The sequence below is a fragment of the Macaca thibetana genome, chromosome 3 (assembly GCF_024542745.1).
Source record: "Macaca thibetana thibetana isolate TM-01 chromosome 3, ASM2454274v1, whole genome shotgun sequence".
In the NCBI taxonomy this organism is placed as follows: Eukaryota; Metazoa; Chordata; class Mammalia; order Primates; family Cercopithecidae; genus Macaca; species Macaca thibetana.
The window spans coordinates 144,548,375-144,561,935 of NC_065580.1; the positions used below are offsets into that span (position 1 = coordinate 144,548,375).

Genomic DNA, 13,561 nt, shown 5'->3' on the forward strand with positions numbered 1-13,561 from the left:
AAACATGGGGTCTCCTGCCATATGCAACTTTCTATAGAACAATCACCTGTTTTTCGCATGTCTGAGAAAAAGTATACTAAAAGCTTCAAGAGAAAAGTTACATCCCCCGAAAAGTTACCCACATTTCCAGCTTCTAAACAATGCGTTTTTGGTTTTTTCTGAAACGGAGTCTCGCTCTGTCACCCAGGCTGGAATGGAGTGGTATGATCTCGGCTTACTGCAACCTCTGCCTACCAGGTGATTCTCCTGCCTCAGCCTCCTGAGTAGCTGGGATTACAGGCATCTGCCACCACTCCAGGCTAATTTTTTTGTATTTTTAATAGACACGGGGTTTCACCATGTTGGCAAGGCTGGTCTCGAACTCCTGACCTCAGGTGATCGGACCACCTTGGCCTCCCAAAGTGCTAGGATTACAGGCGTGAGCCACCACACCGGACCCAATTCATGTTTATTTTTAATTTGTTCATGGCATGCAGTCATTGTTCCTGTTCCTCCTCTATATTTGCAACAACAAAATTTTCTGCAATTTCAGTAAATAAATAAAAGCTATGTATCCGTTCTGCTGCTATCCTTTTTCCATCCAAAGTGACCAGGGTGGTGGTATTCGTCCCACCTTCCCCAGGCGCTGGCCAGCACATTGCAACACGCCTGATCAGGACTTGGGGGCCTTTGGTTTTAAAGAAGTTAGTACCTTGCTTTTCTTGCTTTTCTCCCTTAACGGTCATGGACTGGCCTCCAGGTCTATAGCTCTGTCTGCATCCAATTTGTTCTTTTTATGTCTTCCATGATTTTATTTTATTTTTTTTTTGAGACAGAGTCTTGTTCTGTTGCCCAGGTTGGAGTGCAGTGGCACAATCTTGGTTCACTGCAACCTCCGCCTCCCAGGTTCAGGCGATCCTCCTGCCTCAGTCTCCCGAGTAGCGGGGTTTACCGGCATGTACCACCACACCTGGCTAATTTTTTGTATCTTTAGTAGAGACGGGGTTTCACCATGTTGGCCAAGCTGGTCTCAAACTCCTGACCTTGTGATCTGCCCGCCTTGGCCTCCCAAAGTGCTGGGATTACAGGCGTGAGCCACTGCACCCGGCCAGTTTTTATATTTTTAGTAGAGACAGGATTTCACCTCGTTGGCCAGGCTGGTCTTGAACCCCTGACTTGAAGTGATCCACCCCCACCTCGACCTCTCAAAGTGCTGGGATTATAGGCGTAAGCCACCGCACCTGGCCTACTTTTTTCTGTCTTTCTGAGACGAGATCTCACTCTGTCTTAGAAAAATATCTAAGACTGCATTCCCAGGCTATAGTGCAGAGTACAGTCATGGCTCACTGCAGCCTCAACCTCCCAGGCTCAAGCAATCACACCTCAGCCTCCCAAGTAGTTGGGACTATAGGCATGGGCCACCATGCCCAGCTAATTTTTGTATTTTTTGTAAAGGGGTCTCAATGGCCGGGCAAGGTGGCTCACTCCTGTAATCCTAGCACTTTGGGAGGCCGAGGTGGGTGGATCACCTGAGGTCAGGATTTCAAGACCAGCCTGGCCAACATGGTGAAACCCCATCTCTACTAAAATACAAAAATTATCTGAGCATGATGGCAGGTACCTGTAATCCCAGCTACTCAGGAGGCTGAGGCAGGAGAATCACTTGAACCCAGGAGACAGTTGTTGCAGTGAGCTGAGATCGCACCACTGCACTCCAGCCTGGGCAGCTAAGCAAGACTCCGTCTCAAAAAATAAAAAACAAATAAAGGGGGTTCTCACCATTTACCCAGGCTGGTCTTGAACTCTTGGGCTCAAGCAATTGGTCCACCCCAACCTCCCAAAAGTGCTTGGATTACAGGTGTAAGCCACCGGACCCAGCCTCCTTTATTTCTCCATCCTTAAAAAGTATCTTTTTCGGCTGGGCGTGGTGGCTCATGCCTGCAATCCCAGTACTTTGGAGGTCAAGGCGGGTGGATCACGAGGTCGGGAGTTCAAGACCATCCTGGCCAAGATGGTGAAACCCTGTCTCTACTAAAAATACAAAATTTAGCTGGGCATGGTGGCAGGTGCCTGTAATCCCAGCTACTCAGGAGGCTGAGGCAGGGAACTGCTTGAACCCAGTAGGTGGAGGTTGCAGTGAGCCAAGATCATGCCACTGCATTCCAACCTGGGTGACAGAGTGAGACTCTGTCTCGAAAAGAAAAAAAAAGTAAAAGTGTCTTTAAAAATACATTTGCCAGCCGGTCGCAGTGGCTCATGCCTGTAATCCCAGCAGTTTGGGAGGCCGAGGCGGGCAGATCGCCTGAGGCCAGGAGTTTGAGACCAGCCTGGCCAACATGGTATAAACCCCGTCTCTACAAAAATATAAAAATTACCCGGGCATGGTAGCGGGTGCCTGTAATCCCAGCTACTTGGGAGGCTGAGGCGGGAGAATCACTTGAACCCAAGAGGCGGAGGTTGCAGTGAGCTGAGATCACGCCATTGCACTCCAGCCTGGGCGACAGAGCGAGACTCCCTCTAAAAACAAAATATGTTTGCCAATCAAAAGTGTACAAAAAATAGAAAATTTATGTGCAAAGTAGGAAAATCTTGAAAACAAAAATATAAAGCAAAAATAAACATGCTCTGTAACCCAAAGATAACTGCTGATCACATCTCAATGTATTTCTGCACGGTGTGACCTTTTTCTGTGATATATACAGTACTTATGAAACCAGTGAACCAGACATGAAGGTTTCCTTTTTTTTTTTTTTTTTTTTTGAGATGGAGTCTCACTCTGCCGCCCAGGCTGGAGTGCAGTGGCGCAATCTCGGCTCACTGCAAACTCCGCCTCCTGGGTTCAGGTTCACACCGTTTTCCTGCCTCAGCCTCCCGAGTAGCTGGGACTACAGGTGCCCGCCACCACGCCCAGCTAATATTTTGTATTTTTAGTAGAGACAGGGTTTCACCGTGTTAGCTAGGATGGTCTCGATCTCCTGACCTCATGATCCACCCACCTCAGCCGCCCAAAGCGCTGGGATTACAGGCGTGAGCCACCGTGCCCAGAGGACATGAAGGTTTTCATTCTGCTTTTCTTTTCCTTTCTGGAGCATTTACAAGACAGGAGCAAGTGCTTCTGAAAGAGGCTGTTTAATTAGCTCTTTGCCTTTGAGAACCTCTCACAGCAGGTTCCATCTGCCTTCTCTTTGAATTTTTTGCAGTCATCTAGGCCGGTGTGAAGCTGACGCAGGCCAGGCCACCAGTCCTGTTCTCAGGACCCCTGGGGGGGACGTGGTCACTTCTACAGTCCCTGGCTGTGTGTGCCTCTTGGTCAGGATGAAGTCTGATCATCAGTTCCACTTGTCGCCTCCTGTCCCTTCATCCACACACATGTCTGGCGGAGATGGCCCAGAACTGACTTCTGGCTTTGCTTCTCCTCAGGAGTTAAACCCGCAGGAGAGGGACTTGGGTGAGCACCGGCTTCTGGGTCAGGCCCCATGCTCCCCATCTTGCTGGGTGTCACCCGAGGTGGGGTGGCGAGAGCTCTGGCAGCGGCATGGCACGCCTGGGCCTGGCGTTGGCCGTGAAGTGGGAATCGCCGCAGCATCTTCTTCCTCGGGCTGTGAGAATTGGCGGGGGGAGACAGGAAAAGTGCTTGGCCAAGGATGGCAGGGAGGGCACAGCGGCCGTGATGGTGGTGGTTGTGCCGTCCCACAGAGCTGTGCTGTCTCTTCCCACGTTTTCAGTGACTCCTTGGGGATAAAAGCCTAATCCTTTAACCAGACCAACCTCTCAGGGTCATCTGAGACTGTCAACTCCACCTGGGACCCCGGGGAGCACCTAGTCCACACCCGCACCTGGCAGGTGCCTGTGTGCCGGGCTGCTCACCTGTGCACGTGCCCTGAGCGCACCTGGGTGCGGACCTGGATGGCACTGCTTAGCTGGGCAGTCCCAGGGCACTCGGCCCCTAGTAGGTGCCACAGAGAAACCAGCACCAGGTGGCAGGGAACAGGCTGAGTCAGCAGAGGGGACCCACTGGGGTGGCCCAGGAGGCTGGGAAGGCTTCCAGGAGAATCCCCGCCTGCCCCTCATCCTCACTGCCTGACCCTTGTCCAAGTACAGACCCCAGGGCCAGGGATGCTGACTGGCCAGTTCCAGGTGTTCCTGAGAACCAGATCTTAAGTCAGCTCCTGGGGACGCAGTCATGCTTTGACCTTGGCGGAGACTTCCCCAAGGGCAGGAGTCCTGGAGGACGCTGCCAAGTGGCCTCTAGGTGAGAGGGGACAGTTGGGGGTACATCTGAGAGAGGCTGAGAAGACAGTCCAAGGAGACTGGGCACCAATGGGTGTCCACGAAGAGGGAGAGTCCACAGGGATGGCCAGGCCCTGTCCTGGGAGCTGAAGGAAGCGGTCCCAGGGGCACTTCGGGGCAGGGGTGGGGAGGCCGTGGCATCACAGGGTGGGGCTGAGCACAGCCACCCCAGGCAGTGAAGCCCGAAGGCCTAGGAATGGCAGCAGGGAGCATCAGGGAACCAGTTGGACACAGGGCCGAGCAGGCCAGGCCCCAAGGAGCACCTGCTTTTCTGGACAGGCAGAAGGTGCCCTGTGTTCCAGGACACGCAGATGCATGAGGAGGAGGCGGCCAGCTGGCAGCAAGGAGGAGAGCCAGGGCACCGAGCACTGGGAGGCAGCCCTTCCTCCAGCAAGTTCTCAGACCGCCGATGCCCTCTGACCTGGGAGTAGTGCCCACACCCCGCCAGGCCCCATCTTCTCCCCTCCTCACAGCCCCACTTCTCCAGGGCCCAGCCCTGATATCTCTTTCCCAGGCCTTCCAGGAGCTGTCTGCCCTCCTATCCCCCCGTCAGATCCCCCTGCCCTGTATGTTCCCCTAGGTCCCGATTCTCAGCCATCTCAGTCATCTATGGCTGCATAAAACCACACCCCAAGGCCAGCACAGTGGCTCACGCCTGTATTCCCAGCACTTTGGGAGACCAAAGCAGGAGGAACACTTGAGCCCAGGAGTTACAGATCAGCCTGGGCAACCTAGCAAGGTCCTGTCTCTACCAAAACAAAAAAACAAGCGGGGCATGGTGGTATGCACCTGTAGTCCTAGCAGCTACTCGGGAGGCTGAGACGCAAGGACCACCTGAGCCTGGGAGGTCAAGGCTGCAGTGAGTTATGATTGCACCAGTAGACTCTAGCCTGGGTGACAGAGCAAGACCCTGTCTCAAAAAAATAAACCACAGCTCAGCCCACTACTCACAACATCCCTGAATTGTTATTTTTCACAAGGCTTCCCTTTGCTGAGGCTCAGCCAGGCAGCTGTGCCATATCTGAGGACCCCGGGGTGGCTGCGGTCAGCTGCCAACTGGGGTTTGACCGAGACCACAATCCCTGCCCATGGGCTCTCAGCCCTCAGCGGTCTGGCCCAGGCTTCTCTCCATCACAGCAGTGGCCTTCCAAGAGGCCAGGCATGGACACAGCCCGGGCTGCCAAGGGCCAGCCCCGAGCACCTCTCCCAAAGCAAACCACCTCTTGCCAAAGCAAACCACAGGCCCGCACAGCGCCAGGCGAGAGATGAAGACAAGCCACCAACCCAGCCTGCTCCAAACACCAAGCTCTACTGTGACCCATGTGTGCAGTCACAGCCCCGTAGGGGTGAGGGGATACTTGAGCCCAGGACGTCTCAGCAGGCAGACAGACATTCTCAGCTCTGAGCTGAGTTCTCTTCTTGCTGAGAACCCTCCTGTCTCTGAATGTGGCGCACGCTCTCTCTCCCTCTCTCTCTCTCTCTCTCTCCCCCCCCATCCTCACTTTATTTCTGGAAAGCTGTGGTAAGAAAATGAGCAGGGCCAGGCACGGTGGCTCATGCCTGTAATCCCAGCACTTTGGGAGGCCAAGGCGGGCAGAGCATGAGATCAGGAGTTTGAGACCAGCCTGGCCAACATGGTGAAACCTCATCTCTACTAAAACTACAAAAATCAGCCGGGCGTGGTGGTGGGCGCCCGTAATGCCAGCTACTCAGGAGGCTGAGGCAGGAGAATTGCTTAAACTCAAGAGGAGGTGGTTGCAGTGAGCCGAGATCATGCCACTGCACTCCAGCCTGGGCAACAGAGCAAGACTCTGTCTTGAAAAAAAAAAAAAAAAAATAGGTGGCAGGGGAGAAAAAAGAAGAAGCGAGCAGAGCCTAGGATGAGGCCTCTGAGGCGTGCTGCTGGCGGGGTTCCCTGGCCACCATAGGCACAGCTCTTAGTGTAACTTTCACCTTCCCAGAGCCCCAGTGAGGACGCACAGGGGTGTAAGGTCAGAAAGGGCCGGTGCTGCGGAAACCCGCTCACCCGAAGGACGGGCACTGGGGGGCCTGAGCTGAAGCCCCCCAGCCCAGGCACCCTAAGACTGGTGCCCAAGGGATATCTCAGTCTACCCTCAGTCACTGCCCTGGGATGGCCTTAGGCCCAAGCAGGGCTTTGAAGCTGCGCCCTCAGAGGATCGGGCAGAGCCTGGAACTAAGTCCAGGAGGCTCCATAGTGGGTAGCAGGTCATGTCTGGAGCTCCGCAGCCCGCCCAGCCTCAGAACGGGGGACACTGGCACATCCCACAGACAAATGACTCTTCCTTTCCAATGGGGAGGACAAGGATGAGGACTGCCAGAGCTGGAGGGGGCAGCAGGAAGCACCAGGCGCTCAGTGCCCCCGCAACCCACCGGTTCTGTCACATCTGGCTCTGAGGCGTGCGCAGTCCCTCGGCCTCTTTTCCTCATTGGAGGGACTGACCGTCTTGGGTTAATTCCCTGCTTGTGGCATATTTCCCAGAGTGCCTGACTCCGGGAAAGACGGGAAGCCCATTTGACTCTGTGCTGCAGTCTCCAGCCACAGTTCAGAGTCTGGGATGCTCTGGAAATGTTTGTTCGAGAAGAAATATGAGAAATAAACATGAAGGTATCCATCAGGGTCGGGCATGGTGACTCACACCTGTAATCCCAGCGTTTTGGGAGGCTGAGGTAGGAAGATCTCTGAGCCCAGAAGGTGGTGGAGAACAGCCTGGGCAACGTATCGAGACCCTGTCTACACAAAAAAATTAAAAATTAGCCAGATGTTGTGACATGCACCTGTAGTCCCCGTTACTCCAGGGGCTGAGGCAGGAGGATCACTTGAGCCGAGGAGTTTGAGGTTGCAGTGAGCCAAGATTGAGACTGCCCCATTGTACTGCAGCCTGGGGGACAGAGCAAGACCCCATGTCCAAAAACAAACAAAACTTCTGTTTTGAGACACAGTTTCAGTCTGTCACCCACACTGGAGTGCAGTGGCTCGATCTTGGCTCACTGAAACCTCTGCCTCCCCGGTTCAAGGGATTTTCCTGCTTCAGCCTCCCAAGTAGCTGGGATTACAGGCGCATGCCACTGTGCCCAGCTAATTTTTTGTATTTTTAGTAGAGACAGGGTTTCACCATGTTAGCCAGGCTGATCTCAAACTCCTGGCCTCAAGTGATCCGCCTCAGCCTCCCAAAGTGTTGGGATTACAGGCGTGAGCCAGCGTGCCTGGCCAAATAATTTATTAAAATATATTTTCTTAGCGTTGCTTTCCTTAGAAGTCTGAAAAAAAAAAAAAAGGGCCGGGTGCGGTGGCTCATGCCTGTAATCCCAGCACTTTGGGAGGCTGAGGCGGGAGGATCAAGAGGTCAGGAGATCAAGACTATCCTGGATAACACAGTGAAACCCCGTCTCTAGTAAAAATATATATATATATTGGCCGGGCGTGGTGGCGGGCGCCTATAGTCCCAGCTACTTGGGAGGCTGAGGAAGGAGAATGGTGTGAACCTGGGAGGCAGAGCTTGCAGTGAGCCAAGATCGCGCCACTGCACTCCAGCCTGGGCAACACAGCAAGACTCCATCTCAAAAAAATAAAATAAAATAAAATAATTCTGGAAGGGCTAGGCACAGTGGCTCACATCTGTAATCCCACCACCCACTTTGGGAGGCCAAGGCAGGAGGAGGATCGCTTGAGCCCAGAAGTTCAAGACCAGCCTGGGCAACATAACAAGACCCTGTCTCTCTCTCTATATATATATATTTTGTTTGTTTGTTTGTTTGTTTAGACAGTTTCCTTCTTGTTGCCCAGGCTGGAGTGCAATGGTGCAATCTTGGCTCACTGCAGCCTCTGCCTCCTGGGTGCAAGTGATTCTCCTGCCTCGGCCTTCCAAAGTGCTGGGGTTAGAGGTGTGAGCCACCATGCCCAGCCTGACCCCATCTCTATTTAAAAACAATATTGGCTGGGCTCAGTGGTTCACACCTGTAATCCCATCACTCTGGGAGGCTGAGGTGGGCGGATCACAAGGTCATGAGGTCAAGACCGTCCTGGCTAACACGGTGAAACCCCGTCTCTACTAAAAAAAGAAAAATACAAAAAATTAGCCGGGCGTGGTGGTGGGCGCCTGTGGTCCCAGCTACTCAGGACGCTGAGGCAGGCAAATGGCATGAACCCGGGAGGCGGAGCTTGCAGTGAGCCAAGATCACACCACTGCACTCCAGCAGCCTGGGCGACAGAGGGAGACTCCGCCTCAAAAATAAAATAAAATAAGGCCGGGCGCGGTGGCTCAAGCCTGTAATCCCAGCACTTTGGGAGGCCGAGACGGGCGGATCACAAGGTCAGGAGATCGAGACCATCCTGGCTAACCCTGTGAAACCCCGTCTCTACTAAAAAATACAAAAAACTAGCTGGGCGAGGTGGCGGGCGCCTGTAGTCCCAGCTACTCGGGAGGCTGAGGCAGGAAAATGGCGTGAATGCGGGAGGCGGAGCTTGCAGTGAGCTGAAATCCGGCCACTGCACTCCAGCCTGGGTGACAGAGCAAGACTCCGTCTCAAAAATAAAATAAAATAAAATTTTGGCCGGGCACGGTGGCTCATGCCTGTAATCCCAGCACTTTGGGAGGCCGAGGTAGGGGGATCACGAGGTCAGGAGATTGAGACCATCCTGGATAACATGATGATAACATGGATAACATCTCTACTAAAGATACAAAAAATTAGCCAGGCACGGTGGTGCGCTCCTGTAGTCCCAGCTACTGAGGAGGTTGAGGCAGGAGAATCGTTTGAACCGGGGAGCAGAAGTTGCAGTGAGCCGAGATCGCACCACTGCACTGCCTGGGCGACAAAGCGAGACTCCGTCCCAAAAAACAAAAAATGTCCAGAGGGGTATAAAAACCCATTAACACAGTTACCTCCAAAGGAAAGAGGGCTGGGGCCGGGGCAGCTGTGGATTTTTGTTTATATCTGTGGGTACCCTTAGATTTTTTTTTTTTTTTTTTTTTTTTTTTTTTTTGAGACAGAGTCTCGCTCTGTCGCAAAGGCTGGAGTGCAGTGGCCGGATCTCAGTTCACTGCAAGCTCCACCTCGCGGGTTCCCGCCATTCTCCTGCCTCAGCCTCCCGAGTAGCTGGGACTACAGGCGCCCGCCACCTGGCCCGGCTAGTTTTTTGTTTTTTTTTTTTTTTTTTTTTTTTGAGACGGAGTCTCGCTCTGCCGCCCAGGCTGGAGTGCAGTGGCCGGATCTCAGCTCACTGCAAGCTCCGCCTCCTGGGTTTAGGCCATTCTCCTGCCTCAGCCTCCCGAGCAGCTGGGACTACAGGCGCCCGCCACGTCGCCCGGCTAGTTTTTTGTATTTTTTAGTAGAGACGGGGTTTCACCGTGTTAGCCAGGATGGTCTCGATCTCCTGACCTCGTGATCCGCCCGTCTCGGCCTCCCAAAGTGCTAGGATTACAGGCTTGAGCCACCGCACCCAGCCGGGTACCCTTGGATTTTATACCCTATTTATTAGCTTAGTTTCTTCAAATAACAATAATATTAATAAAGCCTTTTAGAGCACTTGCCTGGTGCCTGGCACTAGCTGGGGGTCCCTGGAAGGTGGGTTTCCCCCCTTGCTCACCTCCTCCCCTCCTGAGGGTCAGACCTGGGTCCTGGGATGAGGAGGGGAGTACGGTGAAGGCTTTTGTGTTAATTATTTGCACATCACAGAGGCCGCTCCCCCCAGTTTAAGCTATAGCCCCCTTAAGGCGCTTGGGTTTTATGCCAAATGCTCGGCCCCGCCCCACCCCTCCAGGCCTCTCTGTCTGCGAGACTCCATCTGTTCCCTTCTCCCTCTGCTGCCCTCAAGGGTCTCAGAGCCCCTCCCCCATCCAGACAACCTTGAGTGCCCACAGCCCACTCAGGGAGGTCAGGCAACCAACCGCTCATTGCTCAAGGGTCTCCAGGGAAGCCGGGGTCCCCAAGGAGCCCAGATGGGCACTGCCGGGCCCCCTTTCCATCTTCACGCACCTGATGAGCCCCAAAAGCCATCGTTTGAAAGAAAAGTGTTAGACTTTTTATTTTATTTTATTTATTTATTTTTCAGAGAGCATCTCGCTCTGTGGCCCAGGCTGGAGTACAGTGGTGGAATCACAGCTCACTGCAGCCTCAACCTTCCAGGCTCAAGCCATCCCCCCACCTCAGCCTCCTGGGCAGCTGGGACTACAGACACGCACCACCATGCCTGACTAATTTTTGTAGTTTTTACAGAGACAGGAGTCTCACCATGTTGCCCAGACTGGTCTCAAACTCCTGAGCTCAAGCAATTCTCCTGCCTCAGCCTCCCAAAGTGCTGGGATTCCAAGCACCAAGTATTTGACTTTTTAAAAAAGGTGAGGTCAGGGCCGGGCATGGTGGCTCACGCCTGTAATCCCAGCACTTTGGGAAGCCACTATGGTGATGCCCCATCTCTACTAAAAAACACAAAAATTAGCCGGGCGTGGTGGCAGGCGCCTGTAGTCCCAGCTACTCAGGAGGCTGAGGCAGGAGAATTGCTTGAACCTGGGAGGTGGAGATTGCAGTGAGCTGAGATCGCACCACAGCGCTCCAGCCTGGGCAACAGAGTGAGACTCCGTCCCAGAAAAAAAAAAAAAGCAACAGAGTGAGACTCCATCTCAAAAAAAAAAAAAAAAAAAAAAAGAGGCCAGGCGCGGTAGTTCACGCCTGTCATCCCAGCACTTTGGGAGGCCAAGGCGGGCAGATCACCAGGTCAGGAGATTGAGACCATCCTGGCTAACATGGTGAAACTCCATCTCTACTAAAAATAAATATTTAAAAAAAAAAAAAAAATTAGCCGGGCGTGGTGGCAGGCGCCTGTGGTCCCAGCTACTCAGGAGGCTGAGGCAGGAAAATGGCGTGAACCCAGGAGGCAGAACTTGCAGTGAGCCGAGATCGCACCACTGCACTCCAGCCTGGGCGACAGAGCGAGACACTGTCTCAACAAAAAAAAAAAAAAAAAAAAGAGTGAGGTCAGTCCCCATCCCCGTGACTCTGGGAGAGGCCACTGTGGCCCTGGAGGAAATGGGCCCAGCTGAGTCTGGGGCTTCCTGTCCCCTCCCCCACCCTCGATAATGAATTGGAAGGGGCTGAGCTGGGGCAGGAGGTCTGCAGGGGGTGTCCCATGGAGACACACTGGGAAGCTCAGAGGCCTCGTCCACCAGAGGGACCTGCCCGAGTCCTCCTGGGGCTGGTGACAGCTCCACAGCCCCCAGCAGGACTCAGGGTCCCTCCCAATGAGGCCTCCTAAGTGAGGAGGTCACAGCAGACAGCAGGGGGGCACCCAGGGCTGGGGCCCTAAGACACAGAGCACGCCCCACTGTCCCCCAGACCCAGACCGCCCACATGCCTGGACTGGGCAATGTAGCTCAGTCTCTTCTTTCTTTCTTTTCTTTTCTTTTGGAGAGTCTCACTCTGTGGCCCAGGCTGGAGTGCAGTGGAGTAATCTCGGCTCATGGAACCTCCGCCTCCTGGGTTCAAGCGATTCTCCTGCCCCAGCCTCCCAAGTAGCTGAGATTACAGGCACCTGCCACCACGCCTGGCTAATTTTTGTATTTTTAGTAGATTACAGGTGGGAGCCACTGTACCCGGCCTCTTTTCCCTTTTTTTTTTTTTTTTTTTCTTTAACCGGGTCTTGCTTTGTCACCCAGGCTGGAGTGCAGAGAATGGTGCCATTCATAGCTCACTGCAGCCTCAGCCGCCTGTGTGCATGCAAGTTCACAAGTGTGTGAGTGCATGTGATAGGCTGCGCCCTTGTGAATGAACAATCGCTGAGACAGCGAAGGTGACTCAGGCAGGAGCGGAAACTGCACCTACTGCCCTGGCTCCCTGCCCCGGGGAGCTCCAGAACCTGTCCTGACAGGAGGGACCTGAAGGTGTGAAAAAGTCAGGAGATGGGGAGCCCGGGTGCCCCAGAGTCTGCCGGTCCCCGCTCCTCCGGAAGATGCTCGTGGCCTCCACGCGGGTCTGGAGAACCATGACCTGGCTCCCTCGACCCACATCTCACCTGGGACCCCAGAGATGCCCCCGGCCCCTGGCCTGGCTTCCCCTCAAAGGGCAGGGCTTGGGCAGGTCCCTCACCCCGTTATTCCCCTGTCCCTTTCAGCTGGGCAGCTCCTACCAACTCCTCCCTAGAGATCTCGTGAATGGCCCTTCCAGCCTCCCCCATCGGACTACCGTGTTCATTGGCTGCAGCCTCAGAAATCTCGGCCACGTGGTAGGCGCCAAATTTTGCAGAATGAATGGAATTCGGAATCAGCCAGAGCCTCGGCTCCGAGGACCTTAGGGTCATTCTAGGTCAGTTCCGTGGGCAGAAATGAGCCGGACTCCTCCCCTCCCCCTCCAGTGCCCCCCACCCTCCTCCCCAGGTCTCAAAGAGTTTGGTTCCGGAGGATTAATCTGTCCCTTCCACGTCATTGAGATTTTTCTGGCTCCCAGCCTGGCTTTCATGGGGGAGGGGAGGGGGTGGCACCCGGAACCTCGCTGAGAGGACCCCGACTTCCCTCTGCGGCAGCCACCTGCCCCTGCCAATCTCAAGTCTGCCGCCCCCCCACCACCAGGGATCACCTATCATAGCGCAGCCCTCCCAGTTGCCTCATCAGCAGCCAATCAGCGCTTCCTCTGCTGCCGGTGGTCGGGGGGCAGGGGAACAGGGGGGTCCGGCCTGCAGCACCCTGGCTGCCCCCGAAACGCCCCGCGTGTCCCAAATTCCGTCGCCATCACCGCCTTCCCAGCGCAAGACTGGGCACCCTGTCCCGCCGCTCCAGGCTGCGCCTTGCTGCTGCTCCCCTGTCCTTGCGCAGCTGCTACCCCTAGGGGCACCTGAGAGTGCATGAGGCTGCACGTGGTCCACGAGCCCCTGCCCAGCCCCTGAAGCCTAGGATGCAAAGGGAGGCTCAGAACCTAGGTCGCCCCGACTGTGGCCTTGGGAAAGTCTGGAAACAGTCCTCAGCCTCTGATCTGCCAGATATCCCCAGGGCTGCTGGTTCCAACGTAGGCACTGGCTCAGGCCCAGGGTCCGCCCGGTCCATCTTACGGGACGGTCATCCCCCAAGGGGCCCGGGCAGCATCTCCCAGCCCCAGGGGCACCCCAGCCTGCTGTGTCTGGGGACGTGGAAGGCCCAGATCCTTGCAGTGTGGGGCGGAGCTGCCCCTACCACCACGTCCCCTAGTCAAGGGGCACATGTCAACTAGAGAAGAACATGGGGTCTCCTGGTTTGAGTATTCCCTGGGCTGCACCTTCTAAACATTCAGTGTGCAGCCCCCAGAC

General features: G+C 54.8%; 1 protein-coding gene across 35 annotated transcripts in view; it reads left to right on the forward strand.

The window, feature by feature from the left end:
* ACTB (actin beta) overlaps positions 1-13,561 on the forward strand; it is a 468,316-nt gene that overhangs the window by 370,400 nt on the left and 84,355 nt on the right. Inside the window, exon 1 of one of the 35 annotated variants that reach the window (XM_050784129.1) lies at positions 3,244-3,247. The exons of 30 other annotated variants lie outside the window; for them this stretch is intronic. The gene's annotated coding sequence lies outside the window, so the exon portion shown is untranslated. Of the gene's footprint in view, positions 1-3,243; positions 3,248-3,594; positions 3,599-6,616; positions 6,621-9,198; positions 9,203-12,945; positions 12,950-13,561 lie in introns of those variants that run through there. 4 more of the 35 variants (XM_050784088.1, XM_050784105.1, XM_050784089.1 and 1 more) reach the window with 4 other exon arrangements.